The following is a 15,370-nucleotide window of genomic DNA, read 5'->3' as shown; positions in this document are numbered from 1 at the left end:
AAAAAGCCTCGCAAGAGCCAGTCATCGGTTCGTCCAACTGGGCTTTGAAATGCCAAACAGAACAAGCTGCTGGGCCTGAACTCAACAGAGAGTAATGATGAGCGATGGCACAAAAGCACCCCTACCATGCAGCACGCCACAGGAGAGTCCTGGAATTAACGGGACCCGAGTTGCGCCACACGTTTACATTTGCTACAGCGCAACATTGTGACGTCAACAGCACACTGTTCTTGGCTTCATGGGAATAGAAATTTGTCTGCCACTTACCGAGAAGGCTTGCAAAGCAATGTTCTCCACCGGCCCAGAGTCAGCGACTTGACAGTGACATGACATACTGCACAAATGGCAATGCATCCTTACGAACAGACTCACAGGACAGTTGGTAGAACATGTGGTACATGCGCTGGCCCACACTTTCACAACATGGTTATTGGAAATCAAAATGTACTGGCACACAAGATTAATTGGATGAGCCAAACACATCCTGCTGCACACTGCAATTCCCCATAGAGCCTGTTGTTTTGATGTCCCACACAATGTCAAGCCGTGGTATACGCAATGTGTCAGGGGCAAGGTTTACACACATTGATTCCTTCACCAGAGTCCACACTCCACTGCAGATGACTGTCAAGAAGGGTGACTGGCATGTCATGGGAGTGGTGCAACTTGTAAGTTGATCCATGGTGATGAGACATGTATGCATGGTATTACAACATGCTCAGAAACAGTTCCCATACATTCACAAACCATACCAACAACAAACAGCCTGTTTGGATCTCTTACCCGAACTGACAATTACACATGTCCGTGCATGGAACACTGATTAAGCCCACGTAGCAATCATCATGAGGAATCGCAGGAGGACTAAGATGACACGAACAGACATCAGGCACAGCAACCTGGGAATGACAGACACACAAGAGTTCACTGGTAAAAATCTTTGAAAAAGACATGGTCAGTTACAAAACCGGAACAATGTAGGACACATGCAAATTTAATGGAAAGTAATTGCGCATTACTGTGTGGCATGACATCAGCACTTGCGTGACACATCAGAATACACATCAAAGTCACTATCCATACAGTCAGCTGGACACATACATTGCAACACATGCCACTCAATGCTCCAACTTGCCCACTCATTCCCAGTGACTCACAATTATGAGAAGTTGTGTATGAGCTGACTCTGGATATCATCCTCCTCATCACTTGCATCGTGACCAAGCCCTTCATCCTCAACGGGTGAATGTTCCTGCTCCTCAGGATCCAGGAGGAGTGGCACTGCCTTCTCAACTGCCATGTTGTGCAGCATGCAGCACATAAAGAAGATCTTACAGACCTTGTCTGGTGCATATGGGAGGGATCCGCCCGTCTTATCGAGGCACCGGAATCGGCTCTTCGGGAGGCCAAACATTCTCTCAATCACTCGCCTGGTCTGCCCGTGTGCATTCTTATACCGCTGATCTACAGCTGTTCTTGGGTTGCGGAGAGATATCATTAGCCATGGCATGTTGGGATATCCCGAGTCCCCTACATAGAGAAATCATGTAAATAAGTGGGTCAGGAGATGCAGAGCAAAAGATTCTGAAACACACAGGACAGAGTCAACCCACCAACAAGACATGCCCGCTCATTGCACAGCTGCAGCATCATTTGTGTCACCCTGCTACGCCTCATGATGAATGCATCGTGTGCCAATCCTGGAAAATGTGCACAAACATGGAAAATCAACATGTTAGCTAGACACACTACAAGGGCATTTATTGAATGATAAGGTTTACGGTTGCTGTATGCCTGCTCCTGTGCCTGTGGTGGCACCAAAGTCACATGTGTCCCATCAATGGACCTAATGACATGTGGCATCCCTCCCAGGGCAAAGAAATAACCCTTGACATCTCTCAACTCTTCAGGAGTTGGAAATGTGATGAATTCATCAATGTGCTCCAACATGGCTGCCAAAACATCACACAGGACACGGCTGAACATTGTCTGTGACATTCTACCTACATCAGCTATGGTTAATTGAAATGTACCGGTAGCAAAAAAACGGAAGGCTGCTATCACCTTTATCTGGGGGTCAGCGCAGTAGGATACCTGTGTAGCGGTTGGAGATGTGGTGCCAGCTTGTTTGTCAACTCCTGAATCAACTGTTGAGTGAATCTGTAAAATCGGATGCAGGCACGTTCCCTCATGGTAGCCAAGTCTGGGTATGGCCTTGGTAGAGGCGGTGCCCTGCAGGACATATTTGGGAAAAATGTAGATTAAGTCAGCCAACATCAATGGCAATGTACATAGCACATGCAAAACTGCTACTAGACATCAGGTCACTATGGAGTCTGGCATGTGCAATACATCCAGGACACATATGCGAGCTTGTTCGCACTCCTACAAAAGAGGCAGATACACCTGTTGATTTACAAATAAACATGACATGCCCTGAAATGAGCTGCTGAGCTGGTCTGAGTGAGCAGCCCGAGATATCACTGGAGTGACACACGTCACCAGACCTGCAGTGGAAGGTTGTCATCCCATCCAGACAGATGACTGCAAGGCACTTGCACAGGTCACATGGAATGTCAAATGTACATATCAAACACATTACGATTAAGGTGTACACGTGACAACATAACAACACAGCCATTGTCACGACGCAGACATGTATGCCTGGGAAAATATGATGTCTGATGCCATCAGACCCAACAGCCGTGGGAATGCACATGTGGCATGGTGTGCTTAGATGTGAAACCATTGCCATCTCAACACAGACCCATGTTAGATGCACCAACAGCAGATGCAGTTTACGGAACACAAACAGAAAGCTCAATGTAACACATTACACACACCTGACATAGTCACATAGGGTCATGCTTAGCGTGACATGTCAGTTGACAAAGTGCCCCAGTCCCTGGCATCAGGAGACAGGTGCCAGTAGTGATGACTGTGACATCCCAGTGTTGCAGTGCATTACAAAATCTGCCTAATGATACACATGGGACAAGTGTCAAGGTGTTGTGTGCCACATAGTACCCCATCACACATGACATGTGTCCACAGGTCATCACACATCGATTGTGCAACACAATAAGATGCCCTGTGCTATATCACTAGTTGCCACACCTAGGGCCTGCACATGAAAGTATGCAATGAAAAATACTTGATAGTCATCCTTGTGCGAACCGTACCCCTACATCCCTGCCGTGTGTGCACCTCATATCACTATTGTAATGGTGCCATACATGAGTGTGTGAACCGCACCATTCCCCTGCATTCCCATCACCATGTGAAATGCACCGTACCCCTCATTCGCATCACCATCTGAAACGTACCATACCCCTGCGTGTGAAACGCACCATGTGAAATGCACTGTAACCCTGCATTCCCATCACCATGTGAAATGTACTGTACCCCTGCATCTGCATCACCATGTGAAATGTACCATACCCCTGCGTGTGAAACGCACCATGTGAAATGCACCGTACCCCTGCATTCGCATCACCATGTGAAATGTACCGTACCCCTTGCATTCGCATCACCATGTGAAATGTACCGTACCCCTGCGTGTGAAACTCATCATGGGAAACGCATCGTACCCCTGCATTGGCATCAGTGTGTTAAACGCACCGTACCCCTGCATTCGCATCACCATGTGAAACACACCGTACCCCTGCGTATGAAACGCACCATGTGAAACGCACCATACCCCTGCATTGGCATCAGTGTGTTAAACGCACAGTACCCCTGCTTTCACATCACCATGTGAAATGTACTGTACCCCTGCGTGTGAAATGCACTATGTGAAATGCACCTTACCCCTGCATTGGCATCAACGTGTTAAACACACCATACCCCTGCATTTGCATCACCATGTGAAACGCACCGTACCCCTGAGTATGAAACGGACCATGTGAAACGCACCGTATCCCTGCGTGTCAAAAGCACCGTGTGGAAGGCACTGTACCCCTGCTTTTATGGCGTGTGTGCGGCTCGTATTACTATTGCAATGGAGACCTACGCGAGCGCGTGAAAAGCACCGTACCTCAACATTCATGGCGTGTGTGCGGCTCGTATCACTATTGCAATGGTGACCAACGCGAGCACGTGAAATGCACCGTACCCCAGCATTCATGGTGTGTGTGCGGCTCATATCACTATTGCAATGGTGCCCTACGTGAGCGCGTGAAATGCAACGTACCCCAACATTCATGGCGTGTGCGGCTCGTATCACTATTGGAATGGTGCCCTAAGCGAGTGTGTGAAACACACCATACCCCAACATTCATGGTGTGTTTTCAGCTCATATCACTATTGCAATGGTGCCCTACACGAGCGAAAAAAACGCACCGTACAAGTACACTTCCGTTGTTGCGGTATGTTGTTCACACCGTATGCGCCGTCGTCTGTTTCTGTGCACCAGGTCGTAGGCTTACAGGACGATGGGGTTCATAGCGTGTATGTCGCGTACCGGGGATGTGGTTCGGGTCGGACTCAGCTTTTATGGACATTTTAAACTCTCATAGTAAAAGGGTTGTATGGAGTGTCGCAGAGACGAATCGTACTTGCTGGGCCGGAAACTGCTGCTTGTTTACGTATGGACGTCGCGTAATGCGTGTTCCGGATATAATTCGCACGTATTTTTGGGTTGTACGGTCTTTGGTACGGAGATCTGCTTCGGATCGTACTTCATCATACGTACGGGCACGTTGAAGGTGTACGATTCGTATGGGAAAAATGCTCCGTACGGCTATTCGTAGGGGATTTTACCAAATCGGAATCGGCCCCTGATGTTATTTAACTAATTTGAAAGCAAAAATGTCACCTCAAAATACTTTTTTTTTTTAATTTGTATTTGTTTTTTAAGAATTATATTTAAATATTTGACAAATATTTTTAAAAACATATTGTACACAAAAATTCTTCAATAACTCAAAACTTGTATCCCAGGATAAACCCTTTCAGGCATAGAGTGATGCATAAATTATGCACAAACAAAAGAAACAGTGAATTCTGGGTAGTTCTCAAGTTTAGGTGGAAAGCAGCTCCATTATAGAGCATCCTCAGCTGGAGCGACACTCTAAATTTGCTCACCTCAAATACCAGCTTTTCTATGGAAGGGGCTCATTTAGATGGCATAGAGACTGCCACTACCGAGCCGGTGGTGGCGGACCCCCCACTATCTGGCTCCCATTTTCCTCACCACATTAGGTGGCGGGGGAATCATGCCACAAACATGGCAGGCACAAAGAGCGCCCGCCATGCTTCCACCACAGGCAATCATTGAGATTGCCTGGCAGAGCGGATCTGACAGGGGATATGTTGGTGGTGCCCAGCAGGCACTGCCCGCCCGCCCGAACACAATGCAGGCGTCATCCATGGTGGTTGAACTGCCATGGAAAGGATAGCCGAGGCTGGTTTCGGGGGAAGCAGTTGTGCACGGGGGGTATCCCCTACATTTCCATGCACAAGGTGGCAGGCACCGCGCGGTGCCTGCCACGTTGTGCAGGAAAATACACAACATGGCCTTTTAACATTGTGGCAAGTGCTGCAGCCAGCAGCACCCGCCGCAATCTTAAATTGCCAGTTGCGACTGCCATGCCGGAAGTCGCATCATAATTAGAGGTGGGGGACTGCCGCATGACAGGCCCGATCCCGCTACGATGGCGGGCGGAATCAAGTCTGCCTGCCATTGTAATCGGGCCCAAAGTCTATAAGCGTGGGATTAGCACAGTGAGATCCACGGTGCAGAGACAGAATATCGATGTGGAAATATCGACATGCATGAATATCGAGGCAAGAATATTGTTGGTGTTAAATATCGAGGTAAGTAATATCGATGTAAAAAATATCTATTTTCTTGTGTAGTAATATTGATTTTTCCATTATCGATGTAAAAAATACCAATATAAATAATATTGATGTAAGTAATATCGATGTTATGTTTTGGATGTTTTGTTTTTTAATGTTTCAATTTATATTTTATGTTAGTTTTTGTAAATTTCTAAAGTTTAAATAAACATTTTTTTTTTAAATAACTAATTTTTATTTGTTTTCATATTCATTTTAGGAGTGGGATGTTGGATTTATAGGGGATAAGAGTGGGTAGTAATTTAGAAATGTTTAAAATTCAATACATTTTAATAAATTGAATATGTTTCAGAAGCGGGATTTGGGGTTTATAGGGGTAAGAGTGGGTAGTAATTTAAAAATGTATTTTAATAATTTGTATATATTTAGGAGCGGATGTTGGGTTTATAGGGGATAAGGTTGGTCAGTAAACTAAAAATATTGTGAGTATTAATTATATTATTAATTTAGTAATATTAAACATATTTTAGCTGTGGTATATGAGTTTTCATGGGCTATATGTTTTGAGTTATTGAAGAATTTTTCGGTAAAATATGTTTTAAAAAATATTTGTCAAATATTTAAATATAATTCTTAAAAAACAAATATGAATAAAAAAATCAAAATTAAATTTGAGGTGAAATTTTTGCTTTTAAATTAGTTAAATAACATTTATTGGTAATAATTTTATACATTTTACAACTTTTAAAAAAATCATAAATTGTATTTTCTTTTCTCAAAATTGTCCAAATTGTTGAATTGTATACAAATCTATTAATACTTTTTGGAAAATGTTGTTAAAGATTATTAATTATATTAAAATAATATTTTTGTTAAAAATTGAAATTAAAATTGTGGCGAAATTCTTACTGTAAATTTAGATAAATATTTTTTTATGAATAATTTCATAAATCTTACAAATGTTTTCAAATGATTATAATTTTAAATTTTGTTTATAAAAAATTTTCAATTTATTGTATAGTTTAAAAATCTATTAATATTTAATGGAAAATTGTAGGAAGGATTAATAATTATAATAAAATATTATTTTTGAAAACATTAAAAAAAATCCAAGTTTTGGAAGATAAATTAAATGTACTAATGAAGTTTTATTTAAGGACATATATTTATTAATTGTAAAGATCTACATGGGGTATTAATCATTTTTTGTTTAGAGTTTATTTTTATTTGGAGTTGGAATAATTATGGTTTACTATCCAGCACTTTCTCTGAGTTTAGATGATTGTGGAGTTAGAATAGTAAATTATTATGGTTTAATATCCAGCACTTTCTCTGAGTTTATTTGTATTTGGAGTCAAAATAGTAAATTATTATGGTTTAATATCCAACACTTTCCTTGCGTTTAATTGTATTTGGAGTTAGAATAGTAGATTTTCATGGTTTACCATCCAGCATTTTCCCTGAGTTTATTTGGATTTGGATTTAGAATAGTAAATTATTATGATTTACCATCCAGCACTCTCCCTGAGTTTAGATTGATTTGGAGTTAGAATAGTGAATTATTATGATTTACTATCCAGCACTTTCCCTGAGTTTAGTTGGATTTGAAGTCAGAGTAGTAAATTATTATGGTTTACTATCCAGCACTTTACATTGAGTTTACTTGGATTTGGAGTTAGAATAGTAATTCATTATGGTTTAATATCCAGCACTTTCCCTGAGTTTTTTGGGATTTGGATTTATAATAGTATCTTTTTATGGTTTACCATCCAGCATTTTTCTGAGTTTATTTGGATTTGGAGTTAGAATAGTAAATTATTATGCTTTACCATCCAGCATATTCCATGAGTTTAGTTGGATTTGGACCTAGAATAGTACATTATTATGGTTTAATATCCACCACTTTCCCTGAGTTTATTTATATTTGGAGATAGAATAGTATACTTTTATGGTTTACCATCCAGCATTTTCCCTGACTTTATTTGGATTTGGAGTTAGTATAGTAAATTATTATGATTTACTATCCAGCACTTTCCCTGAGTTTAGTTGGATTTGGAGTTAGAATAGTAAATTAATATAGTTTACTATTCATCACTTTCCCTGAGTATAGTTGTATTTGGAATTAGAATGGTAAATTATTATGGTCACTATCCAGCACTTACCCTGAGTTTACATAGATTTGGGACTGAAGTTGTAAATTATTATTGTTTATTATTCATGCATTTTTGTACGTTTATTTGTATATTGTAATAAGTCAACAGATATATCTTAGTTTTCGTTTCAATACTTGTTTGATGAAAATTAATTTTTTTATTCACTATTATATTCTTAATATTTTCTTTGGTTACAAAATTTATATTTTTGGTATTCACATTTAATTGAAGAGTATAACATATTTGTAACATGTATTTATTATTTATATATCTCAAACTAATCATATTTCATTACATATATATTTTTTGGTACAGTGTTTAACAATTGTAAATTTGTTGTAACTATGGGGGTCATTAGGATGACGGGCGGACTAAGTCCGCCCACCACCTTATCGAATTATGGGACTGCCTGCCATAAGGGCGGGGGTCCCATGGGGAGTATTAGGATGCGCCCGCCACAGTGGCGGGCGCATACTGCATTTTTAACATTGTGGTGGGCATGCTCTCAGCACTGCCCGCCACAATGCTAAAATACATGTGATGCATTTGCATACACAAAGCGGCAGGCACCGCGCTGTGCCTGCTGCATTGTGTATGCAAATGCAGGGGGGTATCACAGGTACCACCCATGTGCACCCCCCACCTCGCCTTCACCATGGGGGCCCGCAGGGGGCCCCCAAATTGAAAACCGCCAGCCTTTCCGTGGCGGCATTGCCGCCATGGAAAGGCATTCCCCAAAGCCCATACTAATATGGCTGGCGGTGTCTGATAGACACCGCCACCATATCAAACCTTTTCCACCCCGGTCGTAAGGCGACCGGGGCGGAAAAGTTGCGGACTGTCTTTCCGTCCGCCGCGGTCTCCCCCTCCATAGTAATATGGCATGGGGAAATGGGTGGCGGGCGAGCAGACAAGGATCTCGGGCAGATCGCCACCGCCTGCATGGCGGTGGCGATCCGCCCGTTATCCTAATGGGCCCTATAGTTATGTAATGGTAAAGTAAAATATTTCAATTTTCTTATAAATACACAGTTTCATTTGTATTATTCATTTGTTTGGGGTACAAAAAGTTAAAGATTTGTATAAACTTTTGTTTACATTTTAACAATACTTTTATATCAATTTAATTAGTTAGAAATATATATATTTAACATTTTACAACATTATATTTTAATATTTAGTATATTGAATAGTATTTTTGTATAAAGTAATATGTAATATGTTAATTTATTTACAATAGTTTTACAGAAATATTTTAATCAATACATATAATTTTTTTATAACATTTGTATAATATTTGTACATTAACAGTGTATGGAATAAAATATATATTTTAATATACATTAAATATTATATTATAGTTGTTTTTATAATATAACAGTCAATGTATATTTTACATTTTTCTATGTTTATTTTAAACATTGGAAAAAATTGCTATACTTAAAGTTATACATATAACTTAAGAAAAATTCTAAATATTTTATATTGTTGTCTATGGGGAGTTAGTCCTTTTTTATTTTAAATATGCGGCCATTTTATTTCCATTTACTCACTTTTCTATCTATCTCTTTTGTTTTTAGGTCATTTTGCAAGTTGGAACCTCGCTTTTGTGAGACATTGGCATACAAATGAAGACACATTTGGAGACAAGTGAAAATGTGGAAACTTTATTAAAAAAATGTGGGCCAGTACGGCCAAGAGTAGTGCCACAATATGCAGACAAATGCAGCAGCATGCCTGAATAGGGAACATAGGAAAACGTCCATGTTCACCTTGGGTAGTCCTATCACCAACATATGTCAGTGGTAAGCAGCGTTGGTTGTCTATGCCTCAGATGTGATTCGACGCCAATGCAGCCATGTCCACTGTTGTTTTGGGGCATGTGACCAGATCTACAACGTGCAATGATGCGATGGGATACGTGCAATGTGGCACATAGGGTCGTGGTTGCAGGTACCTTGTCACTCGTCCATGAATGCAAGTGCAGCTGCGTAAGCCAGAATCTCTAATGAATGATGGTTGGCCACAATATTTTACATGTCGTCGACGTAATCCTTCAGCTGACAAGGACAGGTGTGCTGACTCCAACCACTGTACCCAATGTGCACCAAATCAGAATCGGGGAGTGGGTCAATTTGCTCACTGCATACTACGACACATGCAATCTCCCAGGCCCAGTTCCCAACATGCATGCCAAACATCCATGCATGCTATAAACGGGCATCACCATGACACTCCTGGTCGTGGGCCAACAGGGGGCGCACACACCCATCGTAATCCATGTCAGTTACCCACTCGTTGGAGAGGCACACATCCATGCACCACTCGGATAGGCACATACGGCATTGCAATACAGGTTGAACGCAGGTGACGTCCGCAATGCGGAAGCTCAGCCGGTAAGTGATCCACAGTACTGCCAAAGGCAGTGCACCCAGGACATGCACCAGACATGCAAGGTATAGGTGGAAGTGAATGGAGTTGACCATGTGTTTGGGATGCCCTGCCATTGCGTCAGTGACTCTGCTTGTAGCTGCACTGGCTTGCCGTGTGCCAGTCTTGTGGATGAAATGGCACAGCTTGGTGGTATGAGCCGGATGTTTGTTCAACGGGTGTAGGGCAAGGGTGTGGTGGTGAAGTGTGAAGGTCATTATACGCACACTAACTACGAGGAAGGACTTTTGAGAGTGGGATGTTTACTCGTTGTTCTCAAATCGGACAGTGCGTAGTGTGGGAGACGGATGCAAATATTATAGTATCTGTCAGGGGGGGCTGGCCCCTTGCAAGTTCCTCCTCAGAGCAGCAGATGTGGTAGCACAAGATAGCTCAGACAAAGAACCTTTCATCCCTACAGTAATTTCCCCAGCTGCATTCATACAGGATGTGTAAAAAGGCCGGTCGTGGGTGTTGTGGGATGTCTGCGACCCTGATCGTCATGGATGAGATTCCCAGCATGTGGCACATGGGCGGGTTGACTGTGTGTTACATTGCGAAACAGCTGCTCCTCCCTCCCATTAGCCCCCACACTTTTGTATGGTACGCTGTTGTATCCCGTGCACTCCTACGGCACACCATTGTAATGCGTATTCATGGATGTCCTGCGGCATTCCAACCACACCGTGACAGTGCCATTTGGAGTTGGTGCATGCCACTTTACAACATCGACTGCTGCGACCCTTGTGGCAGGCCACACCAGAACACAGAGACACAGAGACACACTTACCGCACTTCCTGCACACAGAAAAATTGGAGACACCCCGTTCCCCTTGCCGATAGGCACACCCCTGCGCTGACCTGTGGACGCCGGACCAGTACACGTCGCTTGTGCATGCAGGAAAATGCGTTCGTATTGACTCTATGGCACCTGTGGGTGTTCATGTGTGGGTCTTGGCGGTGTTCCCTTTCATGCTGCAGGTAGTCGTCCTGCTTAACACCAGCAGTAAGCAGTTGTATAATCCCTTATGCCAACGCGGCTTATCGCCGGAATTTGTTTCGCATCGCAGTTGTTGTGAAAGTTGTGATGTGATTTTTTTCGTGTACAGAAACATACACAAACTGGACAGTGTATTCCGTCAAGATCCAGCACCTGACCCCCTATTCCCAATCACTATAAATAGAATGAGATTTCTTCATTGATATTGTGTGTACACTGTAAGTGCACCCACTACCACAGTGCAATTCAATACAGGATTTTAGTTTTTAGAATAAATCGCAAAGGTGCACCTTGTGTCTTTTTGCACTGGAATGGCTACTCTGCATTTCATTATCAGCACTTTAATGCAACTAAAGTTGGGATAAATCTAACACACTATTTAGAAGCTGGTGCAAACTGCAGACATCACCAGTATTCCTGCAATAAATGCCCTAAAATTTAACATCATGGTGGACACCACCAAATAACAGTAATAGTAATGAGAAAGAGTCACACAGCACTTAAGAAAATAACCAAAAACTTTATTGAAATTTTTTTTTTCAAACTTTCTTTTCATAAACATATATATAAAGGGTAAACTAATAAACTAAATTGACCAAAAAGAGCACAAAGCAACAAGGCGAAACACTCCTGTGGGGACCATTAATGTCGTTGACAGAGCGTGGAATATAAAACACAAATTAAGTACGTGGGTAATGCGCATATCAAAGTGCAGGGTGGTCACTCCTTGACCACAAGGGACATTCTTCCGTCTTCCAGTCGATATGGAATGTCGAAGGTCGAAGGTCCAAGATTTATGTATCAGAGTTTCATCCAGGGTAATCTAAAGTCCTAGGGACTGGGTTCCTATACTTATACCAAGTTTAGGGGTTGTACTAACTCTAGGGTCCCACCTATGGGAGGACTTGGGGTGGGGGTGGTTACACCCCTTCCCCTTTGTCCAGTTTCACACCAGAGTTGGGGCTGAGTGCCCCAGCAACCGGTTTGAACTGGGAAATGCATGGAGCACCTTGTGTGCCCCAGGCAGAGTCTGAAAAGCATTCACTGAATGCAACCCACCCTGTCCCAATACACTAAAGTCTGTCTGGGGAGTTGCTAGCACGTCCCTGGACAGGAAACCTATTTTCCAGGCCTCCCTTGCCAGAGTTTCATCCATCAGCAGGAAGCAGACTCGTGTCTGTGGCAGCAGCATCCATTTTGATGCTGAGGCTCTGTTTAACTTTAACCGGGTATACCAGTATGTAAATGTCTTCTTCCTCTAGAAGGGTAGAATACTACCCCCTCCGCCAGAACTGGTGGAGGGGTAGTATTCAAAAGTGTTTGACACCTTACACAACATGTTTTGATAAAGCCAAACCAAAGTTAGCATTAACCGCGGGGATTATAATGTACTTACGAGTATATGGTATGGCTATATTTATTTATTTATTTATTGGGTTTGTAGAGCGCGACAGCTACCCGCAAGGGCTTCCCGGCGCTAAAGGCAACAGCAACAAAGCACTACCAGCTCAGGGGATTATTGGTTAAAAAGGCAGGTTTTGACAGCTCTGCGGAAACAAGCATGACAGTTCTCGGCCCGAATGTGGAGGGGAAGAGCGTTCTAAAGTCTGGGCCCCAAGCACGAGAATGAGCTGCCACCCATTCTGGATAGTCTGTGCTGGGGTACACAAAATAAGTTTTGTGAAGATGATCAGAGTGAACGAGAGGGGGTATGGGTTTTAACAAGAGACTGCAGATAGGACGGGGCCACCCCAGCCTTGATCTTATGCATGAAGCTCAAAGCCTTGAACTTCATGTGACTCTCAATTCTGAGCCAATGTAGCTCACGAAGGCGTACTGAAATGTAATCAGTTTTTCAGCAACCACAAAGTAGGCGTGCTTGCCAGTTGAAGACGTCATGTGACTGCCTTGGCAGACCCCAGGTAGAGTATGTTGCCATAGTCCAACCTGGAGGTCACCAAGGCGTTCACTACAGACCTCTGGGTGTGGAATGGCAGCATCCAAAGGATCTTTCTAAGCCAGCGTAGTATGGTGAAACAAGTGGCTGCCACTTTGTTGGCCCGACCTTTCATAGTTAGGCCATCATAGAATAGCTATAAGGAGATGGTTCTGAAAGCTGCAGAGGGGCTCAGCTCATGCTAGGGCACCCTCTTACACAAAACCAAGCACTCTGCCTTCAGGTTTGTCAAGGCCTACCATAGGCCTTGACAAATATGTGTGTATATATATATATATATAGATAGATATATATATAGATATATATATATAGATATAGGTATACTATATCTAAGTAAGGGGTGATTACACCACCTTACCCAGGCTGCAGGTGCAGACCTGTGGTGTCAGTTTGGAAGGCTTACTAGGGGTGGCACAATACATGCATCAACGCCTGGTAGGCCTCTGGGGTACCTATGCCCTGGTTACCTAGGGTACCAGCTACAGGGAATCACAAGGGTAATCCAATAACAAATCTTGTATGTACCTAAAGTACATGGTATCAATTTAGAGAGAGAACAGCTAGGCTGTGGTCCTGATTAGCAGGGCCACAGCCAGACTTAAGTCGAAAAACCAGTGAAACACAGCAAAAGTGGGGGTAACCATAGGAAGCAGATCCTACTCTCCTACAGGATCGGCTTGTGTTAAAGAGGGTTTGTGGGACTACGTGTGGCCAGCATTGCATATGGAAACATGCCTCACTGATCAAAGGGAGTGTGGTGCTGTGGTCGCTGCCACAGACTTGGGGTCACTGCTATTCAGTACTGAGGACACATTTACACATGTGGGATTGTTTTATAGTAAATAGCGAAAGTGGCACCAAAAGCATTGAGACTGGACGAGCCTGTGATGATGCTTGGTGCAGAACGGCCGCACTAGGAGCAATGTGTCTTGCCCACTGGACTGCGTCATGTGGAATTGGGACTCTATCTAAATTGTGAGGCCTGCTGAATGTAGTGTAGGCCAGAGGGAGCGGTGAGGAAGGGCCCACAGCTACGTGCATACGTTGGTGGATCCACCGGCCTGCGTAGTGCAGGTTCAGTGGCACCACTTGTCGCCAGCCTTCAATATGCAAATACTTCTCACTAATCGAAGGGAGTTAGGTACTGTGGTCGCTGTCACAAAGTTTGGGTCACTGCCAGTCAGGACTCAGGACACAGTTACACATGCGGGATCGGATGTGTTGAACAGGGTTAGTTGGCACCACGTGTCGCCGGTCTTCCACAGTGTAGGCCAGAGGCAGCGGTCAGAAAATGCCCACAGCCATGTGGTGTTGACTTGAGCTGCACAGATTGGCAGCCTTTGGTGTTTTTAACCTATTATAGCCTCTTACACAATTTGCTTTGCTACTAATCTTGAATTGTGAACTATGCTAAACCCAGTGTAGGGTGGAGGCAGCGGTCAGGATGGGGGCACAGCAACGTGGTGTTGAGTTGAGTTGAGTTGCACAGTTAGTAGTACCTTTGGCGCTCAGTTTGTGCGTATCCTGCGATGATACGTGGTCCCAGCGGGCCGCACTGAGAGCAATGACTTTTGTCTATTGAATTCTGCCTTGATAAGGCCACGTGGCGATGACTTATGGTGCAGTGAGTTAGTGGCACCTGAAGCACTGAGCGTGTGCGCAGCCTGCGATCATGCATGGTCTGTGCGGGCCGTACTGGGAGCAACGTGTCTTGCGTACTGGACAGCGTCATCTGCAATCGCCACTGCATCTGAATTTTGAGCCCTGCTGTCCGCAGTGTAGATCGAAGGCAGTAGTCGGTACAGACATAGGTCTGCAGTGCTGTGGAGCTGGGTTTCCAGGGGGCTTTTGTGGAGGAGGCCTGCGGTCATGGGGGCAGCTACGTGCCAGGGTGAGGGCCGCTGCTCTGGCAGACTTGTTGGTCTTCCAACAAGTGAACCACGCGCAGGTCCTGGCCCATTTAATTATACTCTTACGGTGGAGTGGCGTACGTTGGACCAGCCCACTCTGCTTCCGCTTCCAGGGGGG

This window comes from Lissotriton vulgaris, chromosome 6, assembly GCF_964263255.1.
Source record: "Lissotriton vulgaris chromosome 6, aLisVul1.2, whole genome shotgun sequence".
Classification (NCBI taxonomy): Eukaryota; Metazoa; Chordata; class Amphibia; order Caudata; family Salamandridae; genus Lissotriton; species Lissotriton vulgaris.
Note: the sequence above shows the minus strand (reverse complement) of the source record.